General features: G+C 39.6%; 1 pseudogene across 1 annotated transcript; it reads right to left on the minus strand.

The window, feature by feature from the left end:
- Positions 1 to 19,960: 19,960 nt before the first annotated feature.
- On the minus strand, positions 19,961 to 24,885 carry LOC143637714 (golgin candidate 6-like; annotated as a pseudogene). The gene is made up of 18 exons (XR_013154483.1): positions 24,792 to 24,885; positions 24,615 to 24,667; positions 23,774 to 23,901; positions 23,642 to 23,691; positions 23,413 to 23,559; positions 23,241 to 23,314; positions 23,102 to 23,171; positions 22,974 to 23,027; positions 22,801 to 22,896; positions 22,650 to 22,700; positions 22,481 to 22,567; positions 22,267 to 22,380; positions 22,116 to 22,202; positions 21,855 to 22,040; positions 21,677 to 21,780; positions 21,529 to 21,577; positions 21,379 to 21,444; positions 19,961 to 21,298 (listed from the first exon to the last, which is right to left on the minus strand). The product of XR_013154483.1 is annotated as a golgin candidate 6-like (transcript).
- Positions 24,886 to 26,997: the final 2,112 nt, after the last annotated feature.

The raw sequence follows: 26,997 nt of genomic DNA on the forward strand, positions 1-26,997 counted from the left end.
TAATTTTGACGTTATTTTACTAATCTCGTGAAAATAACGTTAAAAGTGGCGGAAGGTTAATCAGGCATCATGTGGTGGCGTTGATAGCCGGAAGGTTACAAGGGCACATGCACCGATCAGCCGGTGTCCCGATGATTGAGTGCTATGTGCCTTATGTCTAAGGCTTGATGCAAAACTACTATCGAGCCGGGGGTCTCACCAGAAGCAGCCTCTCTATCCCTATGGGATAGAGGTAAGGCTGTCTACATCTTACTCTCCTCAAACCCTACCATAGCATTGCTATTGGTGGGATATACTGAGTACGATGATGATGATGATGATGAAATATTAATAATTTGGGTAAAGTAAGAGTACGTACATATAATTATTACTTTTGTTGAAAATTGATAGTTAATTGTAAGAAAGAATTAAAGAAGGAGTTACAGTCAGTCCACGAAGCTCGAGGCACATCCCTCATGGCAGGCTTATTTCCTTTTATATTGTTATACTTTTTATCTGTTGTTTTATTTTGATTTTATTATATGCCACCAAAATTGCTAAAAAAATGCAACACCTCCTTCTGACCATGAAAAGGCTAATTGTGATTTGATCAAACTGGCTTTCTTTTATCAGTTGACCTTTCTACTTGACCAGGTTACTTTTCCTATTTAAATTTTAAATTAGTTGTTTATTATTCATGTGTTAGAAACACAAAACAAATTTTTTTATCACCACATTGCATCGTTAATGTTATCTTAATCAATAGAGGAGCATCCAATAGTGAGGTGATAATTATATAACTACTTATAATACAAGTACTACCGTTAATTATTGGTCTGTACTCACTAATGTCTGATCCATCTCTATCACTTATGTATGTTAAACAAAGACGAGCTTAGGTAGCTTAATTACTAGTGTAATACATATTCCGTCGGTCCTCACAATAATTTACTCGAAACCCACAATATTTTTGATAGGATTGCAATTAAATTTAATTTGATTGCACTTAAATTTTTTTTATTAAAAAGGATCGGACCAAACAAATTTGTTTTTTTACAAGCCAAGAAGAATTATATAACTACTAAAAGCCACCAACTAAAAACAAATTAGCGGAGGTAAAAACCAAATTACATAACATGGAGCGAGTTTTTCAACCACTCGGTCCAACTAATTTTAAAATTTAACAGTTTTATTCAAAATCAAAACAAGTTTGTTGCACGTGGCTTGATGTTATAGTGTGACAAAAATCGGCAGCTGACAAAATAAAAGAGACGTTCCGATCGACAGGCTTCTAATGGATATTTAGGGAATTTTTGAAATCTATGGACATTTTAAAAATTGTAGTGACCGAAATGAACATTTTGGGTATTTTCTCAAAAAACTATCTGCAATATTTAAATAATAATAATAATTATTATTATTTATTATTAATAAGTATAAAAAATGTAGATTCAGTTCGGCATACGTAACCAAAACCTTGGCGTACGAGGATCTTTAGAATTCTTATTTAGTAACATATACGTACGTATGAACATGTTATTATCGCTATAGGGCGGTCGTTCTTCACGTTAGTGCTTTAGATTTTGAATAGTCGAGCATCCATATTGTGACATTTGAGCCAAAACAAGGTACACCTCAGTACGTATTTACCGATTAAGCAAATGAACGTCTTTTGCGTAACAAACGAACGATTAACCGAACGAGTCGGGTTATGACCCAGAAATCTCGGGGGGGGGGGGGCATCTATAAGTGATATACGATCTATACAAGCTAAAGTATTAGTAATATGGCCTTAGTTCGATAGCAAACAAGTTAAACGAAAACATGCTCGTTTAACTACCCGCTATAGATTTAAACGCGAAAGATAGTTACAAACAAAGAATTGTATCATCCGTTAAGCCAAAAAAGACTTACCAAACACTTATTTGAAATGTTTTAAGCGATCCGTGAAAATATTTTTGATTTTTACAAACATATAGTATGTTTTTATAATTTTACTCAAAACTAGCCGAAAAACACTCGTTCTCGCACTGTTTAACGCACCCGATAAGTTTTTCGCGCCAAAAACCGAACCCGAACTAAATTTGGACTGGGCTTTACGTATTTGGGCTTGAAAATTCAGAAACTTTGGCCAAAATGGGCCCAAAGTGGGCCCATATGATTTCCGATCGCAGCAGCCACCCCACCCCTTTTTTTTTCTTTCACATATAAACTTGTTTTGAGATATTTTTACACATATTTTCACATACAACTTCTGGAATTCTTCTTCTCCAGCCTAAACCAGCAAGAAAACTAGGTAAAAACTTTATGATTAATCGATTTTTGATTCGTTTAAACTCGTTTAATAGCATATAAACATGTCTTAATTGTTAAAAATCATAGTTAACCATGTAAAACTCTCAAAAATCATTCAAAAACATAATTTTATGTTAAACCTAGTTTCAAATCAGAATCATGATCTTTTTTTGGCCATAAACACGGATTAAAGGGTTGAAACGGCGTTTTTACGGTTCAAAAGTTCGTTTTTGTGCACTAGCTGAAACCATAAGTTAAAGGGCTGTTCTATTGATGAAACCTGCTTGGTTTGTGATATAGGACTTGTATCTAGCCTACCTAGGAGCACAAGAACTTGAAAAGTTGATTAGAAAGTCGGAAACGAGCCAAACCCGCTAAGGTAATGCCGAAACACTCGCTTACGGCCTGTTTAGGTTAAGGTTGTGATGTGCATATTATTAGGCCTTGAAATTTTTCAGGGACATCAGGGAGTATGTCATTGAGTCCCTTTTTAAATTTGATAATTTTTCGACCATCCGATAATATTTGGCGAATTTATTACCGAATTGGGACGTTTATTTGGGAAAAATAGCTAAAATACTTCAAAAATTATGAAAATTTTCTGGGAACTCAGATTTGATGTATTTTGATCACATATGAATTTTGGGATCATTTGGAGAAGTCTAAAGGTATTTTGTGTATATGCGTTCGTGTGAATTTTTATAGCATATACTTCAAAAATTATGAAAATTTTCTGGGAACTCAGATTTGATGTATTTTGATCACATATGAATTTTGGGATCATTTGGAGAAGTCTAAAGGTATTTTGTGTACATGCGTTCGTGTGAATTTTTATAGCCGAATTTGGGCTGAAAAGAATATTGCATGAGCTTTTTACATTCTGGAATTGATACAGGTTGTTTTGGGACATAATTTGGGTATTCAGGAATTTTTGTGGAATTTTTGGAAATTTTTTGGGGTAAACGAACGATTTTCAAGCGAAATATAGCTGATAAAATGAATTTTTATAAATTAATAAATCCATAAATAATTCCAGAAATATTTTTATAAAAATCTGCATATTTTAATTGATAAGAGGCTAAATTTTCATAATTTAATTATTAACGGTTAATTAATTATGCTAATTTAAATATTAAACAAATTCAGTTTTTATAAAAACCGGCAAGTTCGCGATTAACGAACCTGCGGGAATATCAAAACACCAAAAGTAATCAAAAATCATATTTTTGGACTAATTAATTAAAAACGAACTTTTCTATGAGAAACCTGGACAATTCGGATGGATTGTGCGCGTTTCTTATTAAATCAAACTGAATAAACGGAAACGGGCCTCGTGGCTAATCCGGGACCCCAATATGTGATCCTTCTTTATAACTTAATCATTTTATTAACCAATACATTTACTCAAGCTTATTTTCCCATAACTGTTTTCTGAACGCGTAAACGAACAACTTGGCCCAGCTGGGAAAACGGGAATCTGAGCCAAGTTCAGTTTTAAGTATTAGACATTGAACAACATCACAACCTAAGCCTATTACCACTTTCTGGGCGTTCCAGCTACACCCAGATTAGTTATACAGCCCAGTTTAGTATTGAGATTATAACAATATTAAAATATTAATAATATTATAATATTGATTATAGGAACTACTGATAGCGGACCGAACAAACCACGAGCTGATACAGTACTAATTATCTACTAAACCGTGAGTTTCATGACCCCACTCTTTAAACAGTTTTACGAACTTTTGGGGTGAAAAGCATGTTTGATTACATATACATACCTGACACATGTATTCATGTGAATTATCTAAGTGCTAACACACGAAAGTCCCCACGATCATAGTGATTAACTTCGAGCCGATGGCTTGTGAATAGTACTATTGGTTTGACAAACCCAAACGAAATCGGCCTGGTTGCCGTGTCACATAGCGTCGTTTGCACATGACCATATTTATACAAACAAGCTATGTAGTGTTAGACATAGCTACCGGGGCATGTTGTGGGCGGAAGGGGAGCCATAGTGGTTGATTGAGCGTGAGAAATGGATGCACGCAGCACATACAGTCAAGGCTTCACTGTAGCTTAGGATAATTACATCATATACATACATACATACTTATTTCATAATTACAAGTGTTAACTTGTGAATACTCATTACTGTTTTCTTGAAACTCGTGAAACTCACCAACTCTAGTAGTTGATCCGTTTTAAACTACTTTTCAGGTGTACCTAAATCGGAATGATTTGGTGATCCGTTACTTGCCCAAAGATGTGTGGTTGATGCTATGTGAATAGAAGCAAGGATACCAGTAGTAAGATCGTATAGTTCATGAACTAGTTTGGTTTGTATCACCTAGACTGTAAAACAATGATAGAACAATGAAATGTAATATATTGTAAATTAGTTTGTAATGTTTCTTTATAAACAATATGTTGATACCAGAGGTGTCTGTTACATTCCCGTTTTACGCTTCCGCATTGTGTTAGTCGGGGTGTGACACATATTAATTAGGTATATTGGTTTTTAATCATCCCAACTATTGCCTTTTGGTAACTGATGGTCCCAACTAATGAATTGGCTACTAATGGTCCCAACTTTTAAATTATTTGTTCCTAACGGTCCGCGACTAACAGAATCCTAACGTTGTTACTTTCAGGTCGCTGGAAAAACGGTTTTGGCCGGAAAACTCATTTTTTTTCCCGGAAACTCAATATTTTCATCCCAAACATCTTGGTAACTTCATATCGAACCTTTAGGAACCTTTTTCTAGTAAAAGCCCCAATTATTGAGGTCAACGGAAACCTTAGAACCATCGTCGGAATCGGTTGATGGTGCTCAATTGGTGGTAGTTTGTTAGCGGTGAGTCAATTGGCGGTGGTTGCGGTGTTCAGGCGGTGTTTTCCGGCAACAAATTTGAATTTTCCGGCCAAAAACGTTTTCCCGACGACCTGAAACTAACAGCGTTAGTGAAGAAACACTAGGTGACCCCGAGTAGATTATGGATAATCTGGGGGTTAAGTAATGTTTCCCACGAGGGTTAGGTCCGGCAAAGAAGGATGTTCTTCAGATGACCTGCAAAACAGACACCGTGAGCTCGTCACTGAGAAGGGCGGGGGGGTTCCTCCTTGTGACCACCCTCCGGCGTGTACTGTTCGCTTTCCACCAACTGCAGGCTATGTGCGTGCCACGATAAGGGTTGGTGAGTAGGCCGCGGCTAATAGTGACAAACAGTACTAGAGCATGCTCCTCCTCGTACTGTTGTCGGTGAGCTGTCACCCTGTGATTGGTTCATGGGCTGCTTTGGTCAGATCTTGTCTATTTTGTCCATACCTTGGCAGGTATAGTACAAAAGATCTTCCAGAAGCATACGGACTGGCTCATTTGGGCGGGAGTATTCCCGCCTTGCTCATTCCTTCAGGTGACACTGAATTATTGAGAGTTAGTGCATTGTGCGTGTAGCCTTGCTATTAGTGCGGGTAGCCTTCCCTGATGGCTTGTATCCGCAGCTGCGGGGACAGGCGGGGTACTTCACCATTGGGAGGCTTTCCCTGCGAGAACAGCTGGCGTACTGCGCGTAAGGTCTTCATCTCTGAGCATGGTGGGTCCTGCGGAACCAGTTGGTCCTTGCGCAGACGTCCCTCTTCAAGGTGAATCTTGCGGGTCCAACTGGGCTCTGCTGGGACCTACCACTTCAAGTCCCCCCAGTCCAATGTTCTTCTCATGAATTGTTAATAAGTGAGGTGAACTTTGGACTTAAGCATGGGGTTTTGAAAAGGATTTAGTTTTAAGGTTGTCCGTGGGGATTCTTCCCGCGGTTTCCCTAATGTCACGTGCAGAAATTCCCGACTTTTCTGCTTGATCTTTGGGTATGATGCGGGTAGGTGTGTAACCTCCTCGCAAGTCAGGAGCGTTGAGTTTCACTTGTGTAGATTCTCCACGAGGGTTTGGTAGTTTTAAACATAGTGATCAATTATGTTAAAGAACCAATTCCACCCTGGAGCTTCAAACAATCTAGTTCTCAACGTTCCCGCTATGCGGGGATGTTATTTCCCTTTCCGCAAGCATGGCCCAGAAGATCCTTCTTGGTTTCAATTCCCTGCGAGTGCTAAGTATGTGAAGGGTTTCGCCATGACACTGTACCCGCACTCGTCTTATAGTTATTTTATTTCCAAGGTATTCTTGGCGTCCATTCCCTGCGGGTGCTAAGTATGTGAAGGGTTTTGCCTTAACACTGTACTCGCACCTGTCTTATAGTTACTTGGTTGCCAAGGTAAGGGGTATAGTCCCGCTTACTTTTGAATCTTTTTGAAATTCGAAGAGTTGGTGAAAGGATAAGAACAGTCCAAACTGTTGAAACGTCGTCTGACGGTTTTTTCTGACAGTGTCAGGACGTGCAGGAAGTTATGGCGACGTGACAGTATATGGTCATTCCAGACGCTTTTTCAGGCGCGTGGGCGCGATTTTTCAGGCGCGTGGGTGCGGATATTACGGCGCGCAGACGTCAACAGCTGTTGCCAGCTTGCTTTTTCCACGTGTCATAGTTTCATTGCACCAGCTCTTTTCTCTCTCCTCCGCATTAAATTCATCGCATTCATTGCGATGAGTATATAAAGGGGGAGAGGGTTCACGGTAATCCACACTTTCACTTCTGTCTTCTTCTTCTAAGCGATTTCCGCCGAATACTCTAACTTTCTGTCGAGCATTCTCCTGAAATCGTTCTTTACCTCCAAAACATGTCGTCTACTCATGATCCAGAAGCTACCGTCGAGGAGTCTGACTTGTATGTCGAGAACCCGACGTCTATGTCCGATAAGGACGATAAGAGCACTGCTGGCGAATGCCAGTGTGCTCTTCCCATCGAGCTTTACCGGTACATCGTCCGGAAGTTCATGCTCGAGCCGTTCGAGCCTGAGTTTCCGGAGCCACACCAGACAGTGTACGATGCCCCCAAGGGCAAAATAGGGGTATATGCCGCCTTCTTCGTCTATGGGAATCTTAGGTTCCCGTTGACGAAGTTTGTATACCGTGTTCTGGATAGACATGGTGTGCACCTGACCGAGGTACACCCAATGGCGATCGCCAAGATCCGCCATTTTGAGTGGGTGTGCCTCATTCTTGGCGTGGATCCCCACGTCGACCGCCTGATGACCTTCTACTCCTGGAGGTGCATCCAAGGCGGGTACACCCTGGTCACCCGGATCAAGGGTTTGAAGATCTGCGCTACCGAGCACAGTCTTCGGTCTTGGAAGCGGGAGTTCTTTTACATCTCTGCCCGTGTCGTCCCTATAGCGATGACATTTAAGAACGGGAGAGCTCTCCCCAGCCTTCACGCCTCCAACTACCAGGAGGCGGAATGGTTCTCCAAGATTTCCCGGATCCAGACTCCGGTTTACCGCTTTCCGGAGTCCGGGATGGTGATGCTCGGTATGAGCAGAGTGTGGAAGGATGCTGGGGCGAATGCGCCACAGATTCCCATCGTACTTGAATACGGTTTGAACTTTATCCCTTACGGTATGCTCCGTCTTCTTTGTTGATTTAAGGTTTTTTCTAACTGTTTTTCTTTTTATTTCAGAAGGAAATGACTTGCAGTCCCTCCTGCATTCGCGGGAAGCTGACGGTCCCGCTCGGTTGGGTACTCGTGCTCTTGACGAGAACGAGTTGCCCATCCTTGCGCAGACTGCGGATCGGTTTGTGCATCGGGTGTTCACGAACACATCATATGACGATGCGATGAGCGCATCCCTCAACGCTTCTCATGAGGATGGGGAAAAGGCTGGCTTCTTGCTTGGTCTAGGGTTTGTTGAACAAGGCATTCCGCCTTCCAACTTCCCTCTTTACAATGTGGATACTGAAGCTGCGTATGACCAAGCAGTGAATCAGTATGCCGCCTTCCCGCATCCGGTGGTGGAGAAGGTAAACAAGATTGTTGCTGCTGATGATGGGCTAACTATCCTCAAAGCTTTCCTTGAACCGCCACACTCTACTGATGGTGCGGGTCCAAGTGGGAGTGGTCCTGAAGCTTGATACTTTAGATCCCTTTCCACCATTAGAGTAGATTTTTATGTTTGTATAGACTTCTAATCTTGTATGCGGGTATGTACCCAGCAATTCTTGTAATGTTTGAATGTTGATGGAATAAAGATTATTTGTTAATGCATTGCCTTGTTTATTTCGCGCATATTTTGTTTTAACTTAGCAATTTCTTGAGTACTTAGATAAGTTAACTTTTCAACGTGGCAGATAATAAGTTAAAGTTTTGCTTCCTCTTTCGTGATTGTGCGGATAAGACCGTCACTTTCACTTAGTAGGATGGCTAAACTTTACCTATATCTGACCTGCGTGGAAGTTTTCTTATCTTTTCCTTTGAAATTTTCTAAGTGTTTTGAATAAGTTAACCTTTCGACGCGCGGTTGCCAATAGGTTAATGTTCAGTTTCCTCTATCATGATTGTGCGGGTAGAACCGTCACTTTCATTTATTGGGATGACCAAACTTCACCTATAGCTGACCTGCGTGAAGGTTTTCCTTAGAAATTTTTACCGTTTTGTGTTTATGCGGGTTTTGCCGCCTTCCACACGCAACGACTTACTTCTTCCCATATTTATGCGGTGAATACCAGCATATCAGTGTGGGAAGTTCATAAGTATAAAGGTAAGGCTATCAACACAATGTGATAAAGGAGAATCATTTCCATTAGAAGTGGCTCTAGGCCTTTTCTTTACAAGTTTGGAATTGATCTACATGTAACATTTGCGTAATTGAGCTCCGTTCCATGTTCTTGGGATAGGAGTGCCATCGAGCCTTTCGAGCCGGTATGCGCCTTTTCCCAAAACTTTTTTGATAATGTACGGTCCTTCCCAGACCGGTGCTAGTTTTCCTGGGCGCTCTTGGTTTGAAGCCTCGTTGTTACGCAATATGTAGTCTCCTACATTGAAGTTGCAGAGTTTTACCCGCGTATTGTAGTACTTTTGCATTTGTCGCTTGTAGTTTTCTTCACGCGCTGCGGCTAAGTCTCTGCGTTCCTCGGTTAGCATAAGGTCTAACCGTCTTTCCGCATCATTGTCTTCTGGCTGAATCAAGACCCTTGGTGAGGGCAAACCAATTTCGACTGGGACCATGGCTTCAGTGCCATAAGTGAGGCTGAACGGGGTTTCTCCCGTACTGGCCTTTTTCAGCGTTCTGTTTGCCCAAAGGACGTGTGAAACTTCGTCTACCCAGCCGGATCTGTGTTCCAGGAGTCTTTTCTTTATGCCTTCGACGATGCTTTTATTTGCTCTTTCCATCTCACCGTTACCTTGTGGGTGTGCCACTGAGGTAAAGGTGTGGGTGATTTGAAGTTCTTCCAGCCATTTTTGTAGCTTCTTGTCAGCAAAGTTGGTGCCGTTATCACTCACCAAAGTCTGTGGAAGTCCAAAACGACAAATAATAAATTCCCAAATAAATTTTTTAATATGTTTTGCGGTTGTTTGGGCTAAGGGTTTTGCTTCTATCCACTTGGTGAAGTAGTCGATGGCTACCACTAGGAACTGAACGTTTCCTGCTGCTGTAGGAAATGGGCCTGTCACATCGATGGCCCACTTCTGAAATGGCCATGAAGAGGTGACTGGAACAAGTTCGTTCCTCGGGCGATGCGTGTTGGGTGCGTAGAGCTGGCAAGACCTACACTTTCTGATGTATGTCAGCGCATCCGTATGCATCCCCGGCCAAAAGTATCCCGCGTTGTTTAGCTTAGCTACAACAGCGCGTGGACCTGCGTGTACTCCACAGATGCCTTCGTGTACTTCCCTTAGGAGGTAGTCAGCATCTTGGTTGTCCACGCATCTTAAGAGTGGGCCAAGAAAGTTACGTCTGTAAAGGATGTCATCGATGAGTTGATAGTTTAATGCTTTACAACGTATTTTTCTTGCCTGTGTTTTTGACTCTGGTAGTATACCCGCTGCAAGGTAATTTATTATCGGTGTCATCCATGTTTCTGTGCCGGTTTGGATGACACAAATTTCCTTGTGCGGGACTGATGGTGCTTCAAGGAGTTCAATGCGGATGTCCTTTCCCAAATGGGTGAAGGCTAATGATGCAAGCTTGCTTAACGCATCCGCAGATTTGTTTTCGCTACGCTTGACGTGTATGACTTTACAATCATTAAAATCGCGCATAAGGGTTTTTTCTTGTGCGAGGTACAGGGCCATTGTGTCGTTCACGGCCGTGTACGTTCCGTTTATATGGTTGGCTACTAACATGGAATCCACGTGGGCTTCCAAGTTTTTCACTCCCATTTTACGCGCAGTTCTCAGCCCGGCCAAGAATGCTTCATACTCGGCTTCGTTATTCGTACTTGGAAAATCCAGTCGAATAGCGTAAGTGTATTATTGGCCTGCTGGGTTGGTTAGTTTCAACCCTGCGCCTGAACCCTCGTTGCTGGCTGCTCCATCAGTGTAGAGTCGCCAGACATCATTGATGTCCTGTGCTGGGGAGGGTTGAGCCTCCTCCTGGCACTCTTTCTCCCACAAAACGGGGACTTCTGCAATAAAGTCGGCCAGGACCTGGCCTTTTATGGCTGGTCTTGGCTTGTACTTTATCGCATATTCCCCCTACTCAATTGCCCATTTGGCTAGACGTCCCGATAACTCGGGTTTGCTTAGAACATTTGCAAGTTTGAATTTGGTGAGAATGGTGATTGGGTGACCTTGGAAATATCGTCTTAGCCTGCGTGAAGCCTGTACAAGTGCTAAGACTAGTTTTTCCAGGGTGGAGTACCGGGTTTCTACGTCTGTTAGGACACGGCTAACATAGTAAATAGGCATCTGGATACCTTTTCGCTCTACTAGCAGGACTGCCTCGGTTGCTCTATCTGTGGCAGAAAGATATATGATTAATTCCTCCCCCGCTTCTGGTGCTGTGAGCGTTGGGAGTTCGATCAAGCGTGACCGAATTTCCTAAAAAGCTGCTTCCGCTTCTGGTGTCCAGAGGAAGTGCGTTTTCTTTAAACAGTTTCTCAATGTTGACACGAATGGGAACGACCTATCCGCATGGTTTGACAAAAAGCGGTTAAGTGCGACTAGGCGTCCATTCAGTGTCCGGGCTTGCTTGATGGTAGTAGGTGATTCCATTTTGATAATGGCTTCGACCTTTTCAGGGTTCGCTCTGAAGCCATCTTTAGTAACAATGACTCCCAAGAACTTCCCTTCTTCCATCCCAAAGGAACACTTGCTCGGGTTGAGCTTCATGTTTATCTTTCTGAGCGTGTTGAAAGTTTCTTCGATGTCTTTCAACATCGCTTCTGGCTCAGGGCTTTTGATGACCAAATCATCCATGTAGACTTCCAAGTTTCTCCCAATTTGAGCATGAAACTCTTTGTCCATCAGGCGTTGGTATGTGGACCCTGCATTCTTAAGTCCGAATGGCATCATTTGATAACAAAATGTGCCATCGGGCGTCCAAAATGCCGTTTTGTCCTGATCATCTACAGCCATGTGGATCTGATGGTACCCCTTATATGCGTCAAGGAAGCATTTAAGGCGAAACGGTGCTAATGAATCAACTTTGAGGTCAATTTCGGGTAACGGGTAACAATCTTTGGGGCATGCTTTGTTTAAATCTTTGAAATCTATGCACATGCGCCATTGTTGTTAGCCTTCGGTACCATAACGGGATTTGCAACCCATGTTTGATATCTACTAACGCGTACGATGCCAGCGTCAAGGAGTTCCTTGACTTGGGTTCTACACGCGTTAGCCTGTTCCGCCCCCATTACTCTGCGCTTTTGTATGACTGGCGTAAAAGCCGGGTCACACTTGAGCTTATGCTCTGCTTTACTTCGAGGTACACCAGTCATGTCAGCTGGTGTCCACGCGAAGATGTCAGCGTTTCTCTGTAGTAAGCGTTTGAGTAAGGTGCGGGTAGGATCAGTGATTGTTGGGCCAATGGTAACAGCCTGGTCAGGGTATTTGCCATTGAGGGCCCATTTTTCTGGTTCGGTGATGGTTGGTTTAGCCATCTTTGGTTTGGGTTTAGATGAGACAGATGCGATGCATACCTGGGGGATACCGGTGATCATCGCTACACCCTCAGCAGTTGGCCATCCCATCATGCCGTGGACTGAAGATACCACGGCGTTGAATCTTGCCATCCCGTCTCTCCCGAAGAGAATGTCGTATGTGTGGTGTGGCTTCCTCATCACGACGAAGTCCACGTCTTCTGTGCGGGAGTATTTCCCGTCCGTGAGAATGACGAGGAAAGATAGGATACCCCGGGGGGTGTTTGTGCTGCCGTCGAACCCTTCCATTGAGGCGTAAACCGTTTCCAGGCGTTCTTTGTCTTCGTCGTCTAGCTTGTCGAAGAACTGCCTGTACATAACCGTTGACGAGGCGCCGTTGTCAGCAAGAGTGCGGGAAGTTATGTAATGCCCCAGCTGGCTTTTGATGACGATAGGGCCTTCCTTGCTGGGTCCTCCTGGCACTCGCGGGAAGCGCACCTCAGCTTCCTTCCATTCGCATGGTTCTGTCGTTCGTCTTTTTCTTCCTCTGATGTTGCCATGAACCATGTGGATGCTGATGTCAACGGGCTTTCGTCCGTTGCCTTTATACCGGTTATCATTCCTTCCTCCATTCTTGATTGATGCCACAAGGTGTGCAAGTCTTCCATCATTGACGAATGTTTCAACAATATCCTTCAAGGATGTACACTCCTCTGTATTGTGACCCTTTGTCCCGTGGAAGTCACAGGATTTGCTCTGATCCGCATTAGGTCGCTGCCGGATCATTGGAGCTTTTGGCCATGGGAGTTTTTTCGGTGGCAAATATCTCTGTGACGCTTTTGGTGAGTGGCGTCCACCGGTGTTTTCGGCTTGAAGGGTGCGTGTTATCCCTTCCGCCAACAAGAGTGCGAGAGCTGGATGAGGTGTCAAAGTTTACCCTTGACTGCCAAATACCTAGCTTCCTCTTTTTGTTCTGCCGGGCGATCCGAACATTGTTTTCTCTGGTCCTCTGCATGTAGAGGTGTGTACTCTGGGGAAGATCCCTACCCAGTTGCTTCTCCGTCTCGGCAAAGCGCTTGGCCGCCGTCATGATGGCATCCCATGTGGAAGGCATGCCGTCCTTACCCGTCAACGTGCTGATAAGCTCTGGGTATTCGGCGCCCTGGATGAAAGCGGCGCGAACAAGATCTTCACTTATGTTGCCTAGACTCAGCTTTTTGGAGTTGAAGCGAGTGATGAAGTCTAGTAAAGATTCATCTTCCTCTCTCACGCAGTTGAAGATCGTCCACTGCTCTTCAGTATATTTCCTCTGTTGACTGAAGTGTTGGCTGAACTTGTGTTGAAAGTCCGCCAAATCATAGATGTGGTGGACCGGTAAACGATCAAACCACGCCCTGGCCGCTCCAACCAGCGTCATCTGGAACATATAACACCACGTGGGTTCCGTCCAGTTACTGACGGTTGCCCCCGCTATGAATCTGTTCAAGTGATCATCTGGGTCGGATAGACCATCATAAGTGCCGATGTTGGACATCTGTTTGGCACTTCTCGGAGCGATTGCTTCCGCAATGTCCCTTGCAAACTTGGATGTTCCCGTATTTGCAGCAGTTGGTCTAAAGGTTTTGGAGAAGTCGCGTGGGTTTCCCCCTGCGTTCCTTGGTTTGAAGGTTTCTTCGAAATTCCTTCTTGGTTGGAAGTCCGTTTCTTTACGCTTCCCTTTCGCCCTATGGCGAGGGTTCGCGTCAGTGTCGGATTCCTCTCGATCATCGTCCGAGTACTCGCACTCACTGTTCATGTTGAGCTGTTGTCGAGTGCTTCCGAATTCGTCAGCCTGTTGGAGTGAACGCAAGCGTTCATCCAACTCAGCTTGGAATTCCTTCTGACGTGCTTCGGCCCACGCCTTAACTTGATCGAGTGTTTGGCGAGGGAGCCTCGTCTGTTTCTCCAACTGGGCATCAGTGAACCCCAGTGAAATATTGTTTACTGCACTTGCCCCGGCTTGGGTAACCGGGGTAGTGTTCGTAAAATTTGTGTAACCGCCGGTGTTCCCCCCAGTAGCTGGGGTTGTGGTTACCGGGGTTTCTTGGTCACTTACTGGCCTTGGGACCGGAGTAACGTTAACCATTTTTTCAGAAGTTTTGAAAAAACTGAGAATTAGTTCTAGCTTTTATGCACGGATGGCGCCAATGAAGAAACACTGGGTGACCCCGAGTAGATTATGGATAATCTGGGGGTTAAGTAATGTTTCCCACGAGGGTTAGGTCCGGCAAAGAAGGATGTTATTCAGATGACCTGCAAAACAGACACCGTGAGCTCGTCACTGAGAAGGGGGGGGGGGGGGGTTCCTCCTTGTGACCACCCTCCGGCGTGAGAATCAGACTAGATTGCTCTGAATATAAGTGTATATTGAGAGAAATAGCTAGTGAAGGTAAAATACAAGATGATGATACCGTACCAAGGTGTTGGAGTATTTATAGCCGAAGGTAGGTTTCCAAGCAGGTACAGCCAGCTGTATAATATTCCTGTTCTACCAACTATGGGCTACGCACGTGCTATGCTGGTTGGTGGGTAGGCAGCGGCTGATAGTGACAAGGCCGGCTGTGTACTGTTCCCTTTCCACCAACTGCAGGCTATGTGCGTGCCACGACAAGGGTTGGTGAGTAGGCAGCGGCTAATAGTGACAAACAGTACTAGAGCATGCTCCTCCTCGTACTGTTGTCGGTGAGCTGTCACCCTGTGATTGGTTCATGGGCTGCTTTGGTCAGATCTTGTCTATTTTGTCCATACCTTGGCAGGTATAGTATAAAAGATCTTCCAGAAGCATACGGACTGGCTCATTTGGGCGGGAGTATTCCCGCCTTGCTCATTCCTTCAGGTGACACTGAATTATTGAGAGTTAGTGCATTGTGCGTGTAGCCTTGCTATTAGTGCGGGTAGCCTTCCCTAATGGCTTGTATCCGCAGCTGCGGGGACAGGCGGGGTACTTCACCATTGGGAGGCTTTCCCTGCGGGAACAGCTGGCGTACTGCGCGTAAGGTCTTCATCTCTGAGCATGGTGGGTCCTGCGGAACCAGTTGGTCCTTGCGCAGACGTCCCTCTTCAAGGTGAGTCTTGCGGGTCCAACTGGGCTCTGCTGGGACCTACCTCTTCAGTTAGGATTCTGTTAGTCGCATACCATTACGAACAAATACTTTAAAAGTTTGGACCATCAGTAGCCAATTCATTAGTTGAGACCAGCAGTGACTAAAAGACAATTGTTAAGACCATTAAAAACCAATATAACTATTAATTAAGGTAATATATGCATGTCCTCTTTTAAATGTTCTTGTGTTTGTTTTATGGCTGATATATATGAGTGTTTGAAATGATAATTTTCTCAAAAGGCAATGCAAAGTTTGAATATTAATATGTAGTGTCTGATTTGATGATTTATTTTATTTATTTACTTTCGATTTTTGAAGATTCTACGATGGAATCTTTGAGTGAAGATGAGACAAAAAGAATATATGTTCCTCCATGAAGCAATCCGGTGAAGGAGAAGATCCATCCAACGGTGAGGATCGGTTGACACAAATACTCAGGGAACAAACAATTGTTCAGGGGACAAAACCTGAGTGCATAATACTATAGTACTACTCCATAATTTGATGCCACGTGTCGTTACATGTTTATTTCTTCTTTTATCTACGTGTACACATTTTTCATTTCACTATTCTTTGTTTTAAGTTTTAACCATAACTAAAGCATGTAACTAAATAAATAACCAACATTTTCCCTTCTTATTTATGTTACCTAGATATGCTTGTAAATAATAAATATACTTATATTTAGAACCCGGATTTTACACAGCAACACCGTTAAACCAAACAAAAAAACATACATAAAACCGTTAAATCACGTACTTTCGTTGTGAGGTTTTAACTCACAAAATTCAAGAAGAAGCGTAATATACTACCATAGAAAGAATAACTAAGTTGAAAAGAAAAAAAAAGACATTATTTAAGCAGCTATGAATTTATAAGGGAGGGGAGATTGAGGTGGTTTGGACATGTGAAAAGAAGACAAACGACAGATCCTGTTAGATCGGTAGAAAACATTACTATAGAAGGCAAGAGGGGTAGAGGTAGACTCAAATTGACTTGGGATGAGACGATTAGGCATGATTTGATAAACCTGCATCTTTCAAAGGATGTGGTTGATGATAGGACTTCTTGAAGACATAGGATTAAGGTTAAGGACTTCTAGGGAGATGATATAGTTTTGGTTTAGAAATATGTCTTACGGCCATAACCTTACCAAGTATAATTTATTTTCTGTTACTAGTATTGTTTATTTTTGCTATTAATACTGCTATCTATTATAATTATTTATCTACTCATCATTTTTTTTCCTCGTTAGTACTAAATATTACACTTTTTCAATAGTCTATTTTATACTTTATTTACTGTTCTACTATTATGTTGGTTGTTTTGGAGTCGGAGGTCCCTTGGAAGCAGCCTCTCTATTTCCCAGGGATAGAGGTAAGACATGCCTACATCCCAACCTCCCCAGACCCTACTAATAAATTTGCTATGTATGGGATTTACTGGGTATGATTATTGTTGCTTGTATTGTTACTAATACTCTAGCGTGTTGTGACATGCCGTTAAACCAAAAACTATATACGTAAAAAGTTGAACTAAGCACGTCCTGTATATTTTTTATTTGTACTAATACTCTATCGCGTTGCAATGGGACCACTAAACCAAACAAAAAATATACTTAAAAGCGTTGAACCATGCAAGTGCGTTGCGGTGTGTTAACTCATAATTTAAGCGGGCTTGGACAAAAAAAAAGAAATGAAAATTAATTTGAAGAGATCAACTTATAAAATTTGAAACATGGACCAATAAAAACAAAGAAATGACAGAAATAGACCAATAAAACAACCCACAAATTAATAGTAATTTTGTGGGAAGGAAATATGCACTAATTTTCTCATCTTTATATGCACCATCACACTCATTGGCTACCTCAGTAGTGTTTAAAACTTTTTTAGCATCCCTTTAGGAGCCGGACACTGACTCTTAACATGCACATCTCATTGCTACTCCAACACCTAAAATTCTTTCGAGCTCAAGGCAAACTCCTTCTCGACTCCCATTATCCCTGCTATTTCCCCTTCCCCGCAAACATGAAACATGCCAGAAGATGATCCACCACCAGTGTTTTCCGGCGAGCATCCTCACCTAGCACAATATCTCAAATTCCTTCCAATAGCATATCCATGGCGACCCCCGGCCACAAAATTGAGTTCAGATTTTAATGTGAGTGGTAACTAAGCTTCCCTCGCTCATCCTTGTCATCAATAGCCCTCTCATCAAGAACAACTTATTAGCAAGAAATGACTTTTCATACATATTGGACAAAGGCAACATCATACCACCAGCAGTGACTTCATACATGATGTTAAAAGCAACGTCCCTTGTCAAAACCAATTTAATAGCCAATCTAGCTTTCTTGTCCTTTGAGTTCCAGACAACTTCATGGTCATTCAAGAACACCCATTTGATAGCTTCGATTCAGTTTTTCGATGGGTTGTGGCGTGAATCCACTAGATTCAGAGATACTCTGAGAATCATCATCACTCTCGAAATTCTACCACAATTTCCGAGATAACTTCACAATCGCAATCTTGGTCGTCAAAACCCAACGACCTTTTGAATCTATGTCCGGGAAATGCCCCGTGCTCCCACTGCTACCAAAATCGGTGGGTTGTGGTGTGGGGGGGGGGGGGGGGTAGGGTTAAAAGTTCAAAACTTTTCATCGGCTTTATCAACTTTCCTTCAAAAACTGGAAGGATTTATGAATTCCACTCGACGTGGGATTTCGTTGATATTCACATAAATTTCAATTCCATATCTTATCGAACTGAACACGTCATGTTGTAGGATTAAAATTGCAATTCCTGTGAATTCAATCAATTTACGTGAAACAAACGTGCAATAAGTCTAAATTATGCATGATTAATTATAAAACATATATTATTCTTTTGTGTAAGATAGCAGATATATTAATTAAATTTTGAAAAATCAGATGTTACAACTTACAACCATCAAGTTTTTTTTTTTCCCTAAAGCCAAATATATAAAGAAAAAGAAAGAAACACCCAAGTAAGTAACTAAGGGTCAAACGTACAAGCGAAAAAAAAAAGATACAAAGTATGTCAAAAGAACTTCACCTCAAAAACTACAAATTAATAAAAATCTAAAACTTTATCATTTCTCCCGATTTATCTTCAAGTGTGAAGAAATTTCCAACCTATCTTCGCACCAAACAAAATAATCGTTTTCCATAATGCTGATCTCGATATTGATAGCACGCCATAAGAAGCAATTTATTAAAGAAGAAACAAGAGAATTGCATCATTGCATGCACCCTATTTCTAAATCTTTCATTCTTTCCTAATTCCATATTTATCCGACTTAAAACTAAAATTCATATAGGATAAAGTTAAAACACAAAGGAAAACAAAAATGAAAATGTGAGAAAGATTTGTGACCACACAAAAAACTAATTAAAAATAAATTCAAAAGAAATAATAAAAAAAATTAAAACTCAAAATATAAATAAAAAAATAAAATGCTTCTCCCATCATTCACATTCAATAAATAAATAACCGATGAAAAGACACAATGCCGAGATCAAAGACATAATGACGAAAATAAACAAAAGACACAATAGATTGCAAATTATAACACAATGCCGAACAAAATATAACACAATGTTGAGTAATATAACACAATATTAAGAAAAAAAGACACAATGCCAGGGAAAAAATACACAATCAATGACGAAAATAAACACAAAACACAATGATAAACAAAAAGACACAATGATGTTTTTCACTCAACATTATTTTTATTTTTATTTTTTGAGAACGGGAAAGACGGTAGAAACATTTCTGTGCTTTTACTTTTTTTGTTTTTTTATTAAATTTTGAGTTATGTTTTATTTTTTTAATTTTTTTGAGAGTTTTTTTTTATATGGCTAAAAAATAGAAATCCTTCTCATTTTTGCCTCCTTTTGTAGAATAACTTGACCCAATTCATATATCCCCTACATTATTAAAATTTCACTTAAGACTAAAATACCCTTTTCAAATTTTTTTTAAAAGAACAAAAAACCTTACCAGATCAGATGAAACGATCTTAGACGCACTAGCATTCATACACTCGTATCAAAAACGATTTGGCAATCATCGTCAGATACTTAGGTTCGATTCCACAAGCCGATGGCAAGGTTCGGTTAGCACTAACTCACGTCTGCGACAAGGTTTGATTCCATAAATTCGATTATCACAATCATTGTTTATCCGATACATAGTAAACGAGGACGAGGAAAGAGTACGATAATCCATGAAAGTAACCAAGTAAAGGCAGGTAATTTAACTCTTAGGTTTACTTTGCCCAAACTTATTTTGATAAAACTCATTTTTATTTTGATCAAAACTCATGTTGGCCCTTATAATTATTTGAAATCTTAGAAAAGATGAGTGTAGTGTGCCAAGTTTAATCTGGTTTATTCAATAAAAACAAGATAGTAAAATATTTCAACTTCAAGTGTACACAAAAAAGAAAAAAATGCAATCTATACACAATTCACACTAAAGAATATACAAAAAATAATCCAAATAAACTGTAAATCCTCAATCAAAACAATAATAAGACATCAATCTTCATCATCATCATCATCATCATCATCATCCAATAATCCCGTGTCATCTTCGCCGATACCTTCAAGCAAAACATCAACATCTTCACCCAACTCGATTAACCTCGCACTCAACTTCTCAACTTTACTCTGTTCTTGACCAAGACAAACAAGCAAATCGCCAAGCTCTCCTTCACTCTCTTCTGTGCTTCTTCTCTCGCTTCCGCCTTTATTTTCTCAACATCCACCCCCGGGCCCGCCCCACCACTCTTCAAAGCTCTCACTTCCATTTCTAAATTATAATTCGCTTGTTCAAGGCTATTGTATGCACCCGACAAACTTTTCAAATCAGCTTCCAGTTTTCCAGCCAAGTTTTTGTAAGATAACGCCTCAGTTTGAATATTAATGTTTTCAGTTTTTACCATTTCTAACCGTTGTGAGACTTCTTTAAGATCTCTTCTCAGTGTCTCTATTTGCACCCTCTCCGAGCCATTGTTGGGTCTAGGCTTGGTGTGGTCTGAACCACCGCCACCTGTACTGGCTAGGTCCTCAGCTAATGTTGCATTTCTATTAAGAAGGTCTTGTATCTCGGAGCATTGCTTCTCGACGAATAACTTGAGTCGTTTAATATACTCTTTATCGTTTTCATCATTTTTTTGTTCCAATTCTGCTGGCACAACCGACACATTGCTTTTTGGATGACTATATATTTGCACAATACTATCTCTAATACCACCTTCTAGATTCTTTATAAAGTTGACAAATTGGGAGTCAAACATTGCAGCAAGCATTGGATGGTCATCGTTATGACTATCGGTTGACTCGTTTTCTTCAATGTCTTCCACCTCTGTCATACTATTAGCATTTGATCTCGTCAACGGTTTACGCGGTTGAACATGAGTTGACTTTTCAGATGAAAACAAAAAAGCTTTTTTGCATCTCATCAAGCCTCAAAAAGTAAGCTGTAAGCCCGATTTTTTGACTTATTGTATCGACTATTGCAAATGCATCTTTTCCAGACTCGGTGAGTTTATTATATATAACACATTCACCTAGAACAACAGCTGCTAAACCTCTTGCACACACGGTTGACTCGTTATCTGATACCAACTCGATTAAATATGTTAAATGAGGGTGTGAATCTAGAAAAGATTGTACCGCGTTTGCGCCATCGTAGAGCCATGTGGCGAGCAATTTCAATATTATTGGTTGAAAACATGAGCTTCTTGGAGTGGCTGACTTTCCATCTTTACCCTTTCTGGAAGATGCGAGAGCTAAGTACTTTACCATACGGTGTAATAAGGGTTCTGCGGTTTCCAATGACGGCATTGATGACTCGAGTTTAATTTGTAAAACCTACATAAAAGTTGGATTTTTAGGAATATAAATAATTTGTGGATAATGCAAAAATAGAAAAGAAAAGAAAAGATATATACCTTTTCTTTGCATTGAATATTATCCTTCATCACATGAGAAAGAACACTAGCAGCCCTGCTACTAATCTGCATAACACAAAGCATATAATTGATACTCGTGTTCTAATATAATATGAGTTAAAAAAATGTAGATGAAAATATTCACATTACCTCTAGGTCACCATCATGTTCACTCATAACAAGACCATGCAATAGCATGCTGCAAAATTAACAAGTTTGAGAAAGATTTGGTATGTTTGTGTTTGTCCGCGCGCGTGTGTGTATGTGTGATATAAATATATATACATATATGATATACCTTCCAAAGGACATGTTTACATCTTCCTCAAACCGAGCATTGGTAATCGATATAGGCTGAGGGATCAGAGTAGATGCTAACATCTTTTGACCATCACTAATTTTCTGTTGAAGCAAAGTAAATGAAGTTGGCTTGTAGTATAATACAAAAACAATTAGAAAAATATTATAATACTAACCTCACAAAAGCATTTAAAAACATAGTCAGCTGCAATAAACTCCTGCATGCTTGAAGTCCTTAAGATAATTCTTAATATTGAATTAAGAGCAGGCTCAACCTCTGATCCATCACCAAGAGATTTACTTGCAAGTGCATCAAGATTTTGACGGTGTCCAGAAACCAGATCACCTATGCATTGAAAGGCCTGATCATGTTATATGAATAACAAATACATGTTAGAAATTGTTATATGTTTCTGAATGATCGCAAATCGAATAACTATGAATGTATATTACCAACAACGTACAGAAACGGGGGCCCATTGACTTTCAACGCCTAGCATTAGTAAATGATCCAAAACTTTTCTCTACAATTATAAAGAAAAATGTGAGCAAAGATGATGCATAAATATTAACTTATACAAAACTAACCTGAACAAGAATTGTTTTGTTTGTCAGTTTATTAGTGTTGCTTGCGGTATCGGATTCTTTATCTCCGTTCAGAAGCAAACTAATTGTTTCCAATACGCTCAGTAGATTGATTGTCTGCATGCATTAGTTTGATTAAAAGATAAAAGAAAGAAGTTAGAAACTTATAACTGCGAAAGCATGATAATGATAATAAAGGTGAAAAGTAGTTATCAACCTTTTGTTGAGTAAAGCTGTATGTGGTTCCTCGAAGCTTTAAAATCGATATCAGCGAGTCAAAGTCAATAGTCTCTCTTAACAACACCTATACAATATCTATAAAGTGGTAAAAAAAGCCATAATGAAAGTAAAGCTTCACTACAAATGCTCAAAAGTGAGACTTAAACCTGATTAGATGAATTATTACGAACAAGATTATTTAACAATTCAAGGCAGTCCTGTGAGATTAAAAATATTATTAGAACATTTTAGATTAGACTTTAAAAGTGACAAGTTGATAAAAAAACAACAGAAAAGATTGTTTAAAAAGTTAATCACCTGCACAACAACACCACCTTCTGAACCTCCTTCCTCTTTAATGATGCTGAAAATCTTCTCAAAAGCACCCTCGAAAACCAAGATTTTTTGGATTTCCTAAAAAGTTATAATAGAAAATTATGAAGGAAAATAGAAAAAGTAATTTTATGATAGCATATAAGAGATTTTTTTACCTCTGCTTCACGGGTCAAGTAGGTGAGAAGTAACAAGGCTTCATTCCTTATAACCTACACGGAAAGAAACATCACACAATGCAAAAATTTAATGATTTCATGAATATACCAGATTATCAGTATCATACCTCTCGATCCATAAGCATATCCATAAGCCGAGTTATGCCACGCGGGATGGTAAGAATGGCTTCCTGTAACCTGAAGGATACCTCAATATACATTTCCAACCAAACAATAAGTATGAAAACCATATTATAAACCACCTACCTAATTGGAGAGTTTGTTAGAAGGGCAGTTAAAAGTTGAAGTGTATAGTATCTTATATAGAAGTCGTCCTCTTCCTGCAAGTATATTTAACTATCAATCGCAGAATCAAAAAATAACAAACTTTATCACTTATTGTTTGAGTTACAACATGATCATGATATGGAAAACTTACCAGCAGACTTAAAAAGAGAGAAATACTTTGTCCTTCTCTTGATAGAAGATCAGTGTTCATCAGAGCCGGTTGAACCTCATTTGCATTCAATTTTACATGAGCAATTGGTGTTAAAGCACTCACAGGAGTCTCTAGAGCCCCTCGAACCTTCAATAATCAACAAAACATGCTTAAATATATCATCCTAACTAAAACGTAACATAAAATCTGTTCACAAAATCATCCAAACCATTTCAACATCGTCATGTTCCCTTAAAACTCCCAATAGTACAGGAAAACCTGCAATAGAGGAGAAAGAACTGTGTTATGGACAAATAAAAGCCTGATACTGAAAACCACTATACACCTGACCCGTACTCACCCATTTCTCCAAAAGCCAGCTGGGCTGCATGACTTTCTGCAACAACAGATTGGAGCTCAGCCATTGCATTTCTTCTATCTTCAGCCAGCTTACCATTACTTATACAATCAAGCAAGCGTTCAATATAACTACCATTCACATACGTAAAATACATTAGCCACTGAAGCTAAATAAAAGCTTCCACAACTTAACAGATTATAACTTAGCAGTGCATACATAAAATAAAGGCAAATTGGATTTTAATAATCCCATCTTTTACAGTTGACCGATAATAATCTCACCTCAGAAAATAGCTGTCATTGGTCCTACCTTTCACACTAATTGTTTCATTGGACCTCCGTTAAAAAAAAAAATTAATTCCGTTAAGTTTTTTCCAAATTTCAAACCGATGTTTTAGGGCTTTTGATTGGAATGAGGATACGAGTCGATTGATGTAAAACTTACCTGGAAACGTTGCTTCAATTCGTTTGGAGTGCCGTTGAAGTAAGTTTTACATGAATCGATTCGTATCATGCTTCCAATCAAAAGCTCTAGAACATCCATTTGAAACTCGGAAAAAAACTTAACGGAGTTTAAGTTTTTTTTAATGGAGGTCCAATGAAAACAACTAGTGTGAAAGGTGAGACCGGTGGCAACTATTTTCTGAAATGGGATTATTATCACCCAACTGCAAAAAGATTATTAAAATCCAACTTGCCTAAAATGAACTATGCATATAACTTATTGCATTTGGATTCAAAGAAAAGAATAAGCATAGGATTCACAATGCATAATTCTGTTACGTCAACACTCAACATGAACTCAACTAACAACCGGAAAAACCGAAAAAAAAGAAACAAACCTATCTTCGTTCGAACTCGAATTCTCGTTTCCGAATACAAGCCCTACAACTCCCTGTACATGAAGTAAAACCTCAATGTCAGGTATAAAAACATTTAAGCCAAAGCAAAGTAGCGAAAAACGAACACGACTACATGAGCACTGTAATTTAATACAGCAAAGCTAGCTCCATAATTACCTTGTAACCAGACACCAAATCCATCTTCATCATCAAAATTGAAGCAATTCAGAAACTGATTAATAACAAAATAAACAACCAGATTAATAATAATAATAATAATAATAATCTTCGTACGGTAAAACCTAATCTTCAGATCAATTGTGGATCAATTAACGAATCAATGACTCAATGCAGAGTAAATAGCAATGAAATAAAACTGAAAACCGATCGATCCACTTGTGTCGGTAGTAGCGTGAATTGAGATCAATTAACAAATCAATAAGTAATAATAATAATAATAATAATAATAATAAGCCCTAATTAGCGATATTTTTGTTAATAAACGCACCTGCTGCTGCGAGAGTTGGAAAGAAGTTGATGAGATCTTATTATCTTAATAATAATAATAATAATAATAATAATAATAATAATAATAATAATAATAATCGTGTACGGTTGTTGGTCAGGGGTCGAACACATAGTCTAGTACCAACAACCCTGGCGCAGTTTCGGTTAGTTCGAATCGGTGTATTTAGATTTGAATTTTGTGTGTTCCTAACCGGTAACCGAATTGATAACCGAAGCGAATTCAACTCAATCCAGTTCGGTTTGGTATCGATTAAAAACCGAAACAAGGAATTTAATTGGATGTTATATGGCCTACTTTTGCTACCAGATATTGTTTTAAAAGTTAGTTTAATATGAAACGTGTAATTGGATGACGTGACAACTGTACTCAATTGGGTTTTGTCATTAATTTTCCAAACATAGTTATTTTGTTAAGCTGAATATACCTAACAAACAAAATTAAAAAAATTGTATGCCCAATTCTAAACCGAAAAGATATCTGAACCAGAAAATCCATTAAACTAAATATACCGATAAAACGAAATAAAAGAAATTGAATGACAATGCATAACATGTTAAGATAAAAAGAAAAACAATAATGCATTTTATCTAATGATATATAATTATCGCCGTCATCGGGGTTGGGGCTTCATTTTAAGCTTTCACCTTTTAACAATGTTTTGTCAAATAAGCTCTTAAAGTATAGTCAATTGGACACTGCTTTGTCTAACATCAGACCTAAATCGAACTTCGTAAATATATGGGGGTTCTCTTTGTTTCTAGTATCAACACGATGTATGCTTCATTTGCCACTTAAGCATTTTGAGAATTGAGACTTGAGCGTTTTTGAACGGTTTTTTGCATTTTTGAGAGTTTTTTAGCGCTAGAGAGGTGATGTAATCAAACCAGTGCAGCCAATACCTACTTATGCTAACTTAGGGGGACAAATGGGGAAAACTGGATTCTAATGGTTAGAAAACTGCTATATAGCTGTTAGAAAATGGTCGTAATCGGTTAACCACTTACTAACCTTATAAACTAGTTTCTAACATATTCAAAATTATCCAACCAGTTCCCTCATGAAGTTAGTATCGGTTACAAATCAGTTTCTAATATGCTGGTTAATATCCATTTCGGTTCCGAATTCATTTTGATTTTAGATTAACGGTCGGTTTCAATTGGCAGCCCATCACATCCCAACAAAGAAGCAATGGTCTTAAGTCAGCTGAACCAAAAAATTGTTGAGAAAGGATAATTAATTTATTTTATCTTTTATTATAATAATAATAATAACAATAATAATATTAAAGATAAATTTTACGCTACATCCGTATCTATAAGTCGCATACGCACACAAACACAGGTTAATGGTCTTAAGGCGTTTGAACTTCGAACCCAATTTTGCAATCTCATTGTGAATACGTAGATGTGGCAGTAAACCCTCGAAATCATTATAAAAACTATGAATGATTATTTTAATATCTAGTTATCTTCTAACAATGGGATTATGACAAACCATAAAACTAAGAGATAAAGGTCCATAAAACATATTATCAATATCTTGTTAGAAATATGATATAAATTACAAGTTCAAAGATACAATCATGCCGAAACCCAAAATTAATATGTATACTTTCAGTTTTCTAGACTTAAATATATGTGAATGGTACGAAACAAAAACAAAATTGCACACAGTGATCACACAGTAATTACGCTACAACAAAATATAAGCAGCAGAGTATGTTGCTTAATTATTATTCCTCAACTTACATTATTTGGTAGCATAATTACATTATTCAGAATAATTACAAAAATGTCAACACGTGACTTTTTCTTCACTTCGTTTTTTCGCATTGTAATTCTTATTTGTATCTGA

The sequence above is a fragment of the Bidens hawaiensis genome, unplaced genomic scaffold, assembly GCF_021521415.1.
Source record: "Bidens hawaiensis isolate Kalapana, Puna unplaced genomic scaffold, B.hawaiensis_p1.1 tig00008376_1, whole genome shotgun sequence".
Taxonomy (NCBI): domain Eukaryota; kingdom Viridiplantae; phylum Streptophyta; class Magnoliopsida; order Asterales; family Asteraceae; genus Bidens; species Bidens hawaiensis.